The sequence below is a fragment of the Cryptomeria japonica genome, chromosome 1 (genome assembly GCF_030272615.1).
Source record: "Cryptomeria japonica chromosome 1, Sugi_1.0, whole genome shotgun sequence".
NCBI lineage: Eukaryota > Viridiplantae > Streptophyta > Pinopsida > Cupressales > Cupressaceae > Cryptomeria > Cryptomeria japonica.
The window spans coordinates 73,071,147-73,086,549 of record NC_081405.1 but is presented as its reverse complement, the minus strand read 5'-3'; positions in this window follow the sequence as shown (position 1 = coordinate 73,086,549).

The following is a 15,403-nucleotide window of genomic DNA, read 5'->3' as shown; positions in this document are numbered from 1 at the left end:
CAACAACGGATTCTAAAAGCAAGCCACTTAAGACTTTAATTGAGCTTATCGATGCAGAGAAGGCCTCCACATATGATGAATTCACTCAACACTTTAGCCGTTTAACCGTGTTTTTTATATAGCAGCTCGAAAAAAAATGCTCGAGGTCGCGCTGGGAGAGATGTTATCACCAATGTGCCCATCTTTTGAAACACTCCCTTGAGGTGATTGTTGGTCCTCACAACTGGAATGGCAACTAGGTAATAAAACATAATTTAGAGATTGAATATCCTTGAATAGCGAACTTTCCTGTGGCAAAGGCTCATTTATTTATCAACCAGGAACTTGAAATGGGCCAACACTATGTGTGCACCAAGTTCATATCGTAACCATTTTGTATTACTGTAGGAAAGGAAATTCTTCTAAAGCAAACAAGTGAAATCTCAATGAACTAATACTTAATCTTACAACTGGAAATTACTATAAACAATGATAGTTAAATGATAAAGTTCTGGCAAGCAATAGGAACTACTCTGCTGCTGTGGCTGCATGAACAGACACAAGAACTATTTCCAATGGCTGTAGGAACAAACAATTGCAGAAAAAACTATTACAGAAGTATGAAAACTAACTGGAACATACAAAAGATTACTCACCAAGTGGGCCCCCTTGAGTGAGTATCTCCAAAACTTTAGATTACAATTGTTTAAGCATTCAAAATCATATCGATCTCTTTTATTTCATCTTGACTGTGAAAAATACATAAAATACCAGAAGACTGTGTATTACAAATATTATGGTCGTTCTCTACTATCCCCGAGAGGAGAGAGATCCCTTTATTTATAAAAAAACTTATAACAAACTTCTAACTAATCGACCACTTTCCTATGTAATAGGTGAACATGATTTATTAACAAGAGAAGAAGAAGAAGTCAGCGAAGGAAAACAAAACAACATCTGTCCTGCAGCTGAGAAAATATAACATGACTCGCTTCTTGGATCTAAGCTCCACTAAGAACAGTTATAAATGTTTTCATAAATCAGTCTACTGAAGAACCGGTCAATTGGTTTCGATCATTACTGCATTTCTCTGATTGGGTCTGCATTGCGGTTATATACTTGATGCTCCTTTAAACCACCATTTAGTCTTTACTTCACCTCTGTTGAACCTGCATCATGATATTAATGTGCACAACAAACATGTGTATATACTAATGCTAACATGATATAATGTAAATCATATTTTAAATTACTTTTAGATATTTGCATAGATAATTCATTTAAAACCATTATATGACATCCTTAGGTATAAGTCAAACCAGTTTCAAAAACACTTAAAAGGTATCAACTTAGGAGAGTATTATAATCTAAATGTCATCTAATCACAAGAACTAGGTATGAGTATTATATCAAAAATCTATCAAAATAGAGCCATTATTTAGGCTCATTGGTGATGAGGCCCCCAAGAGGTGATTCGCTACTAAAAATAAAAATGAGTATCGCTAACACTTTTCTCTTGCACCTACAACCACAAGAGCCAAAGGGAGAGGATAGTGTGTGTTAGCAGTAGGACCACTTTACATGCACACAAGTGTGCCAATCACGAAAGACATGGGGTTCATTTCCTTTAATCAAATTGAAGTGTGCCTAATTACTCAAAAGACACAACATGTCCATTTCCTCAGTTGAATTGAAGTGTGCCTAATTATCCATAAGACACAAGATGCGAAGATTGAAATGCAATAAAGGAAATACCTTTTCATGAAACCCCTCTTTAGCGATCCTGCAACCAATTGTTAATGTTTTAAAAGAATGGGGTCTTCTTACTGCTCAATTTGATGCACAAACGTTAGCAAAATATCATCCAAAAACACACAAGTTAGCTAATTAGTTAAAAAATAACATTCTAGAAAATTATGTAAATGATAATGAGCGAACCCGCTAGAACACAGTGCAAACCCATTGTTTCATGTTGCATTCACGTTGTTTCAGGGTGTGTTCCCATTGTTTCACGTTCTCACTATTTCATAGTGCAAACCCATTGTTTCATGTTGTGTTCACATTGTTTTAGGGTGTGTTCACGTTGTTTCACGTTCCCGCTATTTCATAGTGCAAACCCATTGTTTCGTGTTCTCACCATTTCAGGGCGCATTCTCGCTATTTTGCATTCCCCTGTTTTAGGGTGTCTCCCCGCTATTTCAGGGCATGTTCTTGTTGTTTTTCATTCCTACTATTTCAGGACAAAAAAATGCCAAAAATCATTTACAAAATCTCGAAACTTAAAAGGGAGATTTATACCTTCCATACGAAAATGATAATTGCATTCCTGCTGGTTCAGGTAGCATTCCCATTGTTTCAAGTTGTGTTCCCACTGCTTTATGGCACGTTCCCGCTATTTTGTGAAATCTCGGGATTGATAAAGTAGACTTCAAAAACTAAAAAAATACAACATCAATTTTTTTTGATTTTTTTTTTTACTTTTATGATTTTTTATTTTTTGGGGGTTTTTTCCGATTTTTGAAACATGAGGTATATTGTCACAAACTAGGCATAGAATTTCTTCAGATGCATGATGTTGAGGGGATCGGTGAGAGGTTCCCCTTCTGGAGTGGATAATTGGTGTGCACCTGAAGCATATTTTGTTGTAACCACATATGGACCGAGCTAGTTTGCTTCAAACTTTCCTTTCTTTTGTCGGTCTTGCTGATTTCATGGGCTTTCTCTTAGGATTAGATCACCCACTTCAAACTCACGGTGGTGGAATTTCTTCTGATATTGCCTCTTAAGGTGAATTTGATATATCTGCAGATGATCATAGGCTTTTTGATGCTACTTGTAAAGAAGATCAAGTTGAACTAACCTTGCCACTCTATAGTCTTCATCAGAAACAAATTCCTTCAAAGATATGCGCAACGACGACAATTCAACCTTAATTGGTAAGACTTCTTCAACACCATATACAAGGGAATAGGGAGTGGCTCTGGTAGGAGTCCAAATGTTGGTTTGGTAAGCCCTGAGGGCGAGATTAAGATTGAGGTGCCAATCATGACCAGTTTCATTTACAACTTTCTTAAGGATATAGAGAAGTGTTTTGTTAGTTTCCTCGATTTGGTCATTTCCCTGGGGGTAGTATGGTGTAGACCAATGATGCTAGATGTGGAATGTAGAGAAGAGATCACGCATGTGTTGGTTCTTGAAAGGGGTTCCATTGTCAGTAATGATGGTGGAGAGAATCCCATAACGACAAATGATATGATACAAGATGGACTTGAACACTTGGACACTAGTAGTGAGGGTGAGGGGAATGGCTTCCACCCATTTGGTGAAGTATTATATTGCAACAATGATAAACTCATGTCCATCAGATGAAGGAGGGTGGATCTTACCAACGAGGTCGATGCCCCATGTTGAAAATGGCCATGGTGTTGCAATAGGTCACAAATCCTATGCTGGAACATGAATCAAAACCTTATGCTGCTGACAAGGTACACATTTCTTGACAAAGTCACAACAATCATGTTCAATGGTGGGCCAGTAATATCCCACGTGTAAGATTTGTTTAGCCATAACATATCCACTCATGCGAGTGCCACAAGTACCAATGTGCACTTCATGCATCACAAGTTTAACTTCGTTCGAATCGAGACACCGAGAAAGTATGACATGATAGTCGCGGTGATATAGATTGTCTCCTATAAGGGTGAATCGGGCACAACAACGGATAAGATTTCGATGATCATTACAGGATATGTTTTTAGGGAGGGTATTGTCTTTAAGATTGGCATGGATGTCGCGGTACCAGGGTGATTGGGGTCCAACAATTTTGCACACCATGTTTGTGTGCGATGTCTCAAATGCTGGTTGTAGAAGCGGTTCAACTAAGAATTCATATCTCAGACTATCTAATCTAATGTCTAGGAGGGATCCAATGGTGGCCATTGCATCAGCTGCCTTATTCTGAGTTTGTGGAACCTGATCAAAGATGATATTATGAAAATTACTCTTAAGTTCATCAACCATCCTTTTGTAAGGTAGCAACTTATCATCTTTAGTCTGGTATTCATTATTAGTTTGCCGGATAACAAGTTTTGAATCTCCATAAACCAAAAGACCTGATATATTCCATTGGATAGTTGTCTTTAATCCAATGATCAAGGCTTCGTACTTAGCAATATTATTAGTGCATGGGAACACTAGCTTGAAAGATTTTGGAATTAGATCTCCCTGGGGTGTTACAAACAAGAATCCTGCTCTAGCTCCTCTTTGAGTATGTGAACCATCAAAGGATAATTTCCAAGGAGGTTGTGCACTAACTGTGCATACATATTCATAAGGGAATTCTGTTATGAGTGGATATGCATCAACTAATGGTGATTTTTCTAACTAATCGACGGTGACCTACCCTTTGATAGCTTTTCGATCCACATACTGAATGTCAACTCCCTGAGCAACATGACCCACTTGGCCATACATCCTATTAGAGTGGTTCTGAAAAGTAGATATTTAAGAGGATCAATTTTATAAATGAGCTTCATTGTATGAATTAGCATGTAGTGTCACAATTTCTAAAACAAAAGACGATAGCTAGGCATGTTTTTTCCATTGGGGAATAATTAAGCTCATATCCCACTAATGTGTAACTGATGTAATAAACTTCTCTTTCCTTACCTTCATCATCAATTTGTGCAAGTAATGCCCCCACTAATGTTGCAGTTATGGAAATGTATAAAATCAAAGGATGACCTAAAATGGGCGACATTAGGACTGGTGGACGAGATAGATATTCTTTGATTTTATCAAAAGCTTGTTGACACTGAATATCCCCTTAAAATCTACACCTTTCTTGAGTATATGAGTGAAAGGTTGATATTTATTTGCTAATTGTGTGATGAATCGCCTAACAGATTGTAATTTTCCTTGTAGACTATGCAAATTTCGTAATGTTTTGGGAGGAGGCATTTCCATTATTGCTTTAAATTTCTTGGGATCAACCTCAATGCCGAGTCAGGAAATGATGAATCCTAGAAACTTCCCCGATGCAACTCCAAAAACACAATTTTTAGGGTTGAGACGCAACTTATATTTAGCTAAACGCTCAAATATTTACTTTATTTACACAATATGTCATCCACATAATCCTCCATTACTTTATGCATAAGGTCATGAAATATCACTGCCATAGCGTGTTGATAGGTGGCACCTGCATTCTTCAATCCAAAGGGCATGACCTGATAGAAAAACATACCCCATGGTGTGGTAGAGGTTGTTTTATGCTGATCTTCTTCTGCTATTCTTATTTGATTATACCCTGAGAAGCCATCCATCAAAGATATCATTTCATGTCCTGCTGTCAGATCAACAAGGATGTCAATGTTAGGAAGTGGAAAGTCATCTTTGGGATATGCTTTATTCAAGTCTCTAAAGTCAGTACATACTCTAACATCACCATTAGGATTTGAAACAAAGACTATATTTGAGATCCATTTTGAGTAATCAATTAGTCGAATAAACTTGACTTCTAACAATTTTTCTAATTCCGCTTTGATCAACAGTGTGATTCTTGGATACATCTTTCACAGCTTCTATTTGACTAGTTTAGCATTGGGATCAACTGCGAGATGATGAACAACTAACTCAAGATGAAGGCCAGGCATGTCCGCATAGGACCATGCGAAGTTGATGGGCCATCTATGAAGAATATCTGAGAACACTTGAGCCTCGACATTAGATAGAGATGTTGTCACATGAGTGATATGTGGATTTTCTGTGGTACCCAAATTTATCTCTTTTGTTATATCTATTAGAACAGGTGAGCGCTCAGGGACATAATCATCATCAAGGGGAAGAATATAATCCTCACCCTCTGGCACCTCATAGAGGTTTTCACTAGAAGATACACCCTTTATTTTTACTATTTTTTAGTCAAGAAGCACCTCTGAGAGGTTTTCACTACAAGACCCTTGATTTTTCATTTCTTTTTCACTTTTGCGGTTAAGGATTTCTTAACCTTTAGGATCAAGCTTGTAAACCGTATTCTGATCAATATTGTAATGTGGTGCACACTCAGTTGCCCCCAGGAATTGCAGGAGAGTTGTGTCATTTTGGAATGTATCTAGGTGTGCAATAGTTTGGCCCCAATCAATGAGTTTAGGATGGCGAAGGGGAAGGTCAATAAGGAGGATGGAGTTTTCAAAGAGCTCAGATGTACCAAAGGATGAGGAGCTATCTATATCATTGTATGCGTATTTGACAACTTCAGGGATGTTTTTGATATTGATCAGAGCGGTTTTAGTGTTTCTAGAAGTGCCAACCAAACTTGAGGCTTCACGGGAGGGACATCCAAAACCAAGCCCTTGATGATTCTTATTATTAGTAGGATCAATAGGGGTTCTTATGCCTTGTTTTTCTTGACCTAATCCTCTACCTTGATAGTTTCATTTCTGAGTAGCCCACTTGTGTTGTTTTGGATATTTGTGCTTGAATCCTTGGAGATAGGTCTCATTTCCTGTAGGGACATCCTTGTATAGCCACTAATTTATGTCTCCTTCTATGACCTCATGGTTAAGCTCTCCTTGAGCTTAGAATGTGGTGGAGCCATACTGTTTGATCACTGGTCCTTTCTTCTTTCTTTCTTTAGTGGTCTTCCCATGGGAATGTGGATCTAAGGGCAAAGCACCCATTGTGAAAGTACCTTGCAGGGAGCATTTGCCACAACTGGGGTCATTGATCTTAAGTTGGGAAAACGCCGAAGTGACAAATGTCTTTTCTCTAGCAGCGGGTAAGATGGTATTAGGATCAACATGTGAGGATGATATGGCATTAGATGCATCGCCACTATTGATGCCAGGGCAATGACGAGAATATGGAGATGAGGCCTCGAGTGCACGACAATACTCAAAGGGTTGAGCGTCACCACAAATGGTGGTTTTGTATCCTCGGAATGGAAATTTGAGGCATTGGTGATAGGTGGAAGGAACGAATTGCATGGCATGAATCCATGGGCGACCAAGAAGTATGTTGAATGGGAGATCAAGATCAATGATGTGGCACAATGTGTTTTGTGTTACCAAGCCCACCTAGATTGGGAGATTGATCATCCTCATTGAACTTCCTTCAAAATTATCATATGCCTTGATAGTGATACATTAGTTGTGCATATTTTCAATAGTATACCCCACTTGAGTGACAAATCTCAATGTTCAGAGATTCAGGGTGGAACCATTATCAATCAGAATTCATTTCACTCTATGACGTTTCACGATAGCTTCAATATTCAGAGGGCGAATATGGTCAGGATTTGAGACTCTGGCATCGGATTGCGTGAAACTGAGATGGTATGTGTAGGATAGATGAGCTACCATCACCTAGAATTATGTGGGATCAATGTTACTAAGACGCTAGCTTCTTGCAACGTATGCATGAGAATCTATTGATGAATGGGTAAAGCTTTGAGCAAATCTAAAATGGATATTTGTGTAGGAGTTTTTCCTAAGTGCTCAAGGATATCGTACTATGGTGGTACAAACACAATAGGGGCAACATTTGACGTGGGTGTACCTAAGACTGACATATGGGCTCTCTCTTAGTAGTTACAACACATTGGGTATCAACCCCTTTCACCTGGATCATGTTAACATGATCATCGACCTGAGAAATACATCCTACCATAGGACCATAATTGAAGGGGACATTATTATAATTGATATTATTGGTTGTATGACCTTGATTTGCATTAGAAGCACTCACTTCCTCTTGATGCTTGGGAAGGGCATCCTTATATATGCCAAGACTAGCATTAGGTGATTTTCTTGTGAGAGGATCAACAACGATCTTGCCCTGGTCAATGAGGTCTTGAACTAGGTGTTTCAATTTCATGCATTTGTTTTTATGATGACCTTTGACACGATGATAAGAGCAATATTCATTTTCCTTGTACCAATTAGGCTTAGGTTTTAAGTTGTCAAATGGTTGTGTTTGAGGATACATGGTCATGTTATGTTGTTCCATATGCTTGAAGATAACATCTAGCGGTTCAACCATGGGTGTGAATTGTCGATGAGGGTCGTTGTTACCCGAGGGTTGTGGAGGAGCCTGAGAGATGATGATATCGTTGGTCCTATCAGCCTGTGCATTTGATGGTTGCACTAGTGGTGGATTGACATACGATTGCAGTGGCAGATTATTGCACGTTTGTGGGGGTGGTGGCTTTGCAGCCACAATCATTTGTATTGTCTTAGAATCAGTAACCCTATCACTCATGACATTTATATTTTTGTTCCAATACCGTCATCTGTCATTACTAGGCTTATCAAAGTATTCTTTATATAGCTTTATGACTCCTTCATCAATTAAAGCTTGTTCGACGGAGGGTCCTTTGAACATGATATCCTTGAAAGTACTCGCACAGTTTAGTCAAATGTGAAATACAAGATTTGAATGAAGATTATGTTTGATATTGCTCCATGATAGCAAATGCAAATGATAAAGGATGAAAATGATAAAGGATGGGTTAAGTGATAATTCCAGCAAAGTAATGGTATGATGTATGAAAAGTGGATGATTTGGTCTAAAATAAGGGGGATTAAATAGGAGATGAGAGGAAGGAGGGAGGGGGGGGGGGGGTGAAGAGGAGACACTTGTCCTCCAATAAGGACAAGTGGCTCAACTAGAAAGGAAAGGAATGACACGTGTCCATGAGGACGCATGTCTGTTTTGGGCAAAGCCATCCAAAAATAGGAAGAGTGATATGTGTCCCTAAGGACACATGTCTATTTTGGAAAAGGCCACCCAAAATAGGATATTTTCCCCCAAAATAAGGAATTGGTTAGGATGTGCACACACATGTGAAGGGGAGGAGGTTAGAAGGGATGAGATAAGGTTGGTTAGGGAGATGACTAGGATAGGGTAGTTAGAACCCAAGGGTAAGGATAAAGGGGTAGGTTGGAAGTTGGTTAAATGGTAGGAGACATGTGCTTAAATAGGAATTTGAGCTTAATTAATTAAAGTAATTAATCAAAAGGGACAGAGAACAAGGATAATTAATTAATTAGATTAATTAATTGGGAGGATATGATAATTAATTAATTAGGAGGATAGGATTTGGGAAATTAATTTTAATTGGAAGAAAGGGGTTTGGGAAATTAATTAATTAAGAATTAATTAATAGGAAGAAAGGGGTTTAAATTTTATTAAATTAAATAGTCAAATTTAGGTGTCTATAGTAACAATGGCATCATTAATTAAGACAAGTTGATCTATGGAGGTCGATCAATTTGGTGGAACCTGTACAATAAGGGCAAACCCCTTGCTCTCATTCAAGGATGTTCGGCTAGAAACTGGGCTACTAAAGGTATTTGATACTTCAAGGATATCCTAAGAGATGATCACCTCATCTCTTGGCTTGACCTTTGCAACAAATATGACATTCCCCCCTCCCACTGGAGAACCTACTCTCTACTGAGAGAATCATGCTCTACTCTTTCCCTTCCTAGAGACTGTGACAATGAGGACATATGTTATCAGTTTGAATGGCCCAATGACACCCCTCTTCTTAAGGTGAAAGCCAAAGACATTTACACCTAGCTTGTTAACAAAAATGATATTTTGAACCATATTAATAAGTGTTGGGACACTAATTTTGAGGCCTCTAAGTGGAACAAACTTTTATCTTTGGGCCAAACCGGTAAAGCCTAAATAAATTTATTTTTCATGCTGCTTTCTTCTTCATAGACTACCTATATATTTTTCAGATGGTGGTCATATCCTTTGCTCATATTGTGGAATTCCTAAGAGAGTGAAGCATATCTTTTTTGATTGTTTATTCGCCAAGGAGGTTTGGAATATGTTTGGAATTTCTGTTAAAGCAAATATCATTAATTGGGAATGTGTGATAGGGTATGTGTCAGGATTGTCAAAAAGTGCCAATGTCTTTTGGTCTGTGCTCTCTTCTCCTATTCTGTGGTCAATTTGGGAATCTAGGAATAACGATTTTTTTAATGGCATTGAAAGATTGCTTACAGAGTCTTTCAGGAGACTCATATTTCTATAATGTCTCTTGGCAGGTTATAATGGTTATGAGGATCTCTAGGAAGAAATTTGAACAACTGATTGGGGATAGACAAGTTAGGATGTACTTGAGCGAAATCTCCCACAGGTATACCTGACAGAGGTCCACACATGAAATGAATCCATTTGAGATCGATCTCTCTAATTTCATGGCAAAGTTGGATGCAAACATGAAGTCTACAGTTGCTGTAACAACAATCCTAGTTGCTGTTGTATTCCCAGGTGCATCAGAGGATATCCTAGAGACCATTCCTATCTTGGATTTTGCAAGAAAGAGGGAAATTTGGATGGAAGGACAACAAGGATGGACTACTTGGCTAGAGGAGGAGGGCTAAAACACTCTATTTGATTGAACTCTTTAATGATTACCTACAACAATCCGTTGTGTCATCCTTTGATATGATGCCTTTTGGGGTTGTCACTATTTAGTGATACTATATATGCTCTGTTTTCTCGGGTATACTATACATTGACACTCTCTTTTTGTAATCCTATATTATCTTAAAAATTTTAATTATAACTCTTACTTTAATAAAATATTATTAATAATTATAATATAATATAAATATTATAGTGAAAATAAACATTTTTGTAAGAGTAGTCATAATTTATTTATAAAATCTATATAATTATAATTATAATAACCAAATTTATCCTAGACTTAATTATTAATTATTAGTGATGCCCTGCAAAAAGGACAAGGTTAGCCTAAGATAAACAACACAAGAAACTAGAAAATCGTTAGTGTTAGTCAATCAAAAACTAATCTAAAAAGGCATATCAAGAGAGACACTAAAAACATGAAAGCATATTTAACTAACGAAGCAAATATGGTGAGGCATCTCCAAATACCTCCTAACATGCTCTTAGTTTCTTTCTCCCTTGTTCCTCTCCTCTCCAAGTTCCAAAATAGTGTAGCTCTCAGTAGCTTTTTGCACTATGGATGCTTATGGAGGATTGAGATTGTAGTATTGTGCTCCAAATGTGAAATGAAAAGCTAATACTATGCTATTGATACTAAAAATGATTTATTTTATCCAAAATGACAAGATATTAGTTGATTATGCTAAAATGCTCTCTTAAAATGCCTATAGCTTAAATGCATACAAGTTTTCAGGATCTGGATTATGAAGAAATGGGCTCTATTTATAAGAAAAATGGAGCAATGGATGGTTGAGATTGAGCAATCTCAACAAGGGTTAGGATTGAATGATTTCAAATCCATCTGAGGGCTTTCAACCCAATCCTAGGATGACAAGTGTCAATGTGAGATAGGTTGAGAGGGGAGGGAATAAGCATTAAATGCTTGACATGACCTTGGGAGTTAAAGTCAAGGTTGGTTGAATGAATAAACTCTTTATTCAAAGAATAAAGCTTTTATCCAATGGATAAATTCTTGTGCAAATGTGAAATGGATGAATATGGTCAAAACAATAAATGTTTGGGGAGACAAGTTTGAAATAACCATAAATGGTTATGTAAGAGCCATAAATGGTCATGTAAGAGCCATTAGTGGTCTTGGAAAACTTTGGGGGTTAATTTGTTGAACACACAAAGCATTAAATGCTTTTCAAAGACTTTGGAGTCTTTGAGAAGTGACTTCATTTAGCTTAGGAATGTGACAATAATTAGGGGATGGATTAGGCTAATTAGGAAGGGGTTAGAAGAATCTAGAAGGGGATTAGATTTTTGCAAGTGGATTTGGTGGGTGAGGGAAAATAGGATTTTATTAAAATAAAAATTCATTTATTTCAATAAATGTGTGCAAGTTGCATTTGTAGGAAAATGCAAGCGAGGGGGGATAATGATTTAAATAAATGTTTTATTTAATTTATTTAAAAGAGGAAAATGAGATTTTAATTAAGTAAATAGATTTTATTTATTTAATTGATTGTGAATTTGTTTTAATGAATTAATTAAATATTTATTTAATTAATTGATGGCTAGTGGATTTTTAATCAAATAAATAGCTAATATTTATTTAATTAAGCTGGACAGATCTGTGTGACTACAATTAGTTTAAGATTATATATTATTTTGAATATATTTATGTAATATTAATTATAATTATTCTTGATAAAATAACTATTATTAATTATAAAATTATATAATAAAAATAATAAAGTGAAAATAGGTGTTTTTTAATGGCTAAAAGAAAAACATTTAAGTGGATGTATGGAGATTGCTTGAAGACATTTGACATGGCAAATAATGACTCATTGTGGTGTTTTTAGATCTATAGTGATAGTCTGTGGTTTGTAGTTGTGATTCAGTGAAGTGTGACTATTTTGGTGAACAATTTGTCAGTCAAGTATTTAGTTCGGGTTGTGGCGGATATGTGTCAAATGATCATGTGATTTTAGTATGACACTTATGAATATATGCTCATCATATATTTTAGATTTCATATGCTCACGTGTTTTGTAATTGAAGATATTCAAGTCTGAGTTCTAGTTAGTTTAGTGATAGAGTAATAGTGTGGAGAAATGTGTTGCATTCATTTATCTTTAGTTGATTAGAGTGATGTAGTTCATTTTTTGGGGTTCATTAATGTTTTGTGTAGCTTTTTTAGTTATTTGTGAGTATGTTTGGTGGTCTACATTCAAGATTGAAGCAGTTGTGTTGGTGCGCATTAGTAGAGTTATTATTTAGGGTCGACCTATGGTATTTCGATCCATGTGGTAGCTTGTGGTTGCATAAGAGCTATTTTTGAAGTGTCTGGAAGGTGTACCAACATGGTGTGATCCCTCACATGTTTCATTTTTCTTTTGCATTGTCTTGGAGATTGGTTTTTGGTTTGACCATTTTGCATGTACACGTTCCACTTGTTTTGGCTACCTAGTTGATAATATTGCGGTTACAGATGGTATATAAAGGATGGAATGATTAAGTAGATAAAAAAATGAATTGTGTATATTGTGTGAAGTGGTATAGAGGTTCATATGTATAGTAGAGGAGTGATGAAGGAAGTTTAAGATGTGTTTTGAACAGTGAACTTTGATAAGCATTTTAGTGAATGCGGTTCTCTGCAATTCAACCTTTTTGATGTTTTTGTATCAAAACTCATGTATCTTACCCTGAAGAAGTAATCTTCAATTTTTGCAAGTCCTTATTGTATCTTGACCTATGGTTGTGCGCCTTAGTTTTGCAAGTCCATTCAGGGGAAGTGAGCTTCTTGGCCTTTGGCCTAAACATTGTAATCAATTTATTATATTGTGAGTGTGATTCTCATCGTAGTTTTTCTTAGTTTAGGTTTTCCACATAAAAATCGATATAAGATAATCTATAAAATAGTAGTATAATAATAAATTAGAAATAATATTATTAATAATGAGGATTGAAAGTGTTCCAACATAAAATCCCAAGGATAAGAAAAAAATATAAAATAAAAATATAATGATATGGTAATGTAATAATAATAATAACAACGAATCTTAATTTTTTCTTTGTAACTACTTTAATAAAAATATAATAATAATAATTTAGTACTAAAAGATTTTTTGCTTTAGTAAAGAATTTAATGGAAATATAAAAATTTAATAATAAGAATATATTAAAAGATAATAACAAAATCACATCTTATAATAATTTAATATTAATTATAATATAATAATAATTTTTTAAGTGGAATAATGAACAAATATGATATCGTTGACATACTTTACCTACATTCCTCTAAAGATAGGTATGCTAGTATAATGATTGTAATGAAATAGTTTTAGTATTTATTCAAATTTTCATTTTATTTAATTTAAATGGTTTTAATCAAATCCATATACAATAGTTAATTGATTTTATTACCTATATTTTCAAAAATTTAAAAAGATATATTAAAATTCATATATATTTATATATAAAAAAAATTCATATATATTTATATAAAAAAATCACTTTATTTACAAGATTATCAATAAAAATGAAAAAAGCGATTTGAAATAGACATTTATTTTTTAAATGTATAGAAATCTTAGAAAAAACCTATAAAATTTATCATTTATATAAATTTGCTCCTATAACACCATTTTTTTTTTCATCCAATCATATTGTAGATAAATAATTTATAGTTAAAAAATATGAATCTCAACTTTATAAAAATCAAGTTTATTCTCAAAACAAAAATAATAATATCTTTTGATTGGTGTAATAAATCGATTAATTAGGTTTAAGTAAATGCAAAAGTATTGCATACAATAAGTACTAATAAAGGAATAAATCATTTATTTTTTTATTATATATTTAAATATTTCTAATCAAGATCTTTTATAAAGAAAGTAAATATTTACATAATAGAAAAAGGAGATCCAATTTTGTAAATTTTATGATTCAAATTTTGATTTACCTTTGAATCTTTTACTTTCCTATTTGCAAATATTTAACTCAGGGTTGAAAGACACAAATGAAAAAAAAAGGTATCAAATTAAATAACAACTACTATTCATTCCATCATATTCATACTATATTAAAAGGATAAATTACCTGCACTATTACCCTCGTTAATATTTAGCATATTTCTATATATTGGTCCCTAGTTGTGTAGGAAGACAATCACTACAATTGAACTTTTTTTTTTTGGCAAGTTGTAGTTTGTTTTTTATCACTGTTAAGAGGCCTTCGACCTACAATGCTATAAGATCTTGAGTTACATATTAAAGGGCACATAGAACCAACACCTTCACTTAAAATCTATAGTTCTCATTTTTAATTATTTATTCAAATTATGTCAATATGATAGGTATTCTTTTATGGTTTGGGCAAGTGGCCTAACATATTATAGGTCTAGAAGAATAGGCAGCCTGGGTGTTTACGACTAGTGCTATCTAATGCATTACTAATAAAATAAGTTGTATTTAATTCAAAACCAAAACAAATAGGTAAGGTGTGGCGACAAGTAGAGAAAGAAGTGATTGGAGATGATAACTCCAAGATTTTTTTTAATTTTGTGTGATTGTCAGGCCATAGAGGAAGTGTTGCAAAGTGAATTCAATGAATTTTGCATCACACATGAGGAAACACTTGAAGGACCAATCAAGCCAAATGCTATGGAGCAGCCTAAATATGACATTTGTACAACTTAGCTTTATACTTTTTGACAAAGCCTACCAAATGTGAAGAAATTAGACGAAATTAAAACAAACTTTGAAAATTCGCAGTAATGGCCCTAATTTCTAATTCTTTGGAGTAAAATTCATATCGCTGCTTGTCTAATCGCTTAAATGGTGCCACAATTTCATGTTGTACCATGAATGAAACCAACTATTTAAAGAGAAAATATGGTCTTAAAGAACACTCCAAGCCCCTAATATTCAATAGATAACAAATGTTTACAAATACACAAAGAAAATAGAGTGATTGCCGATAA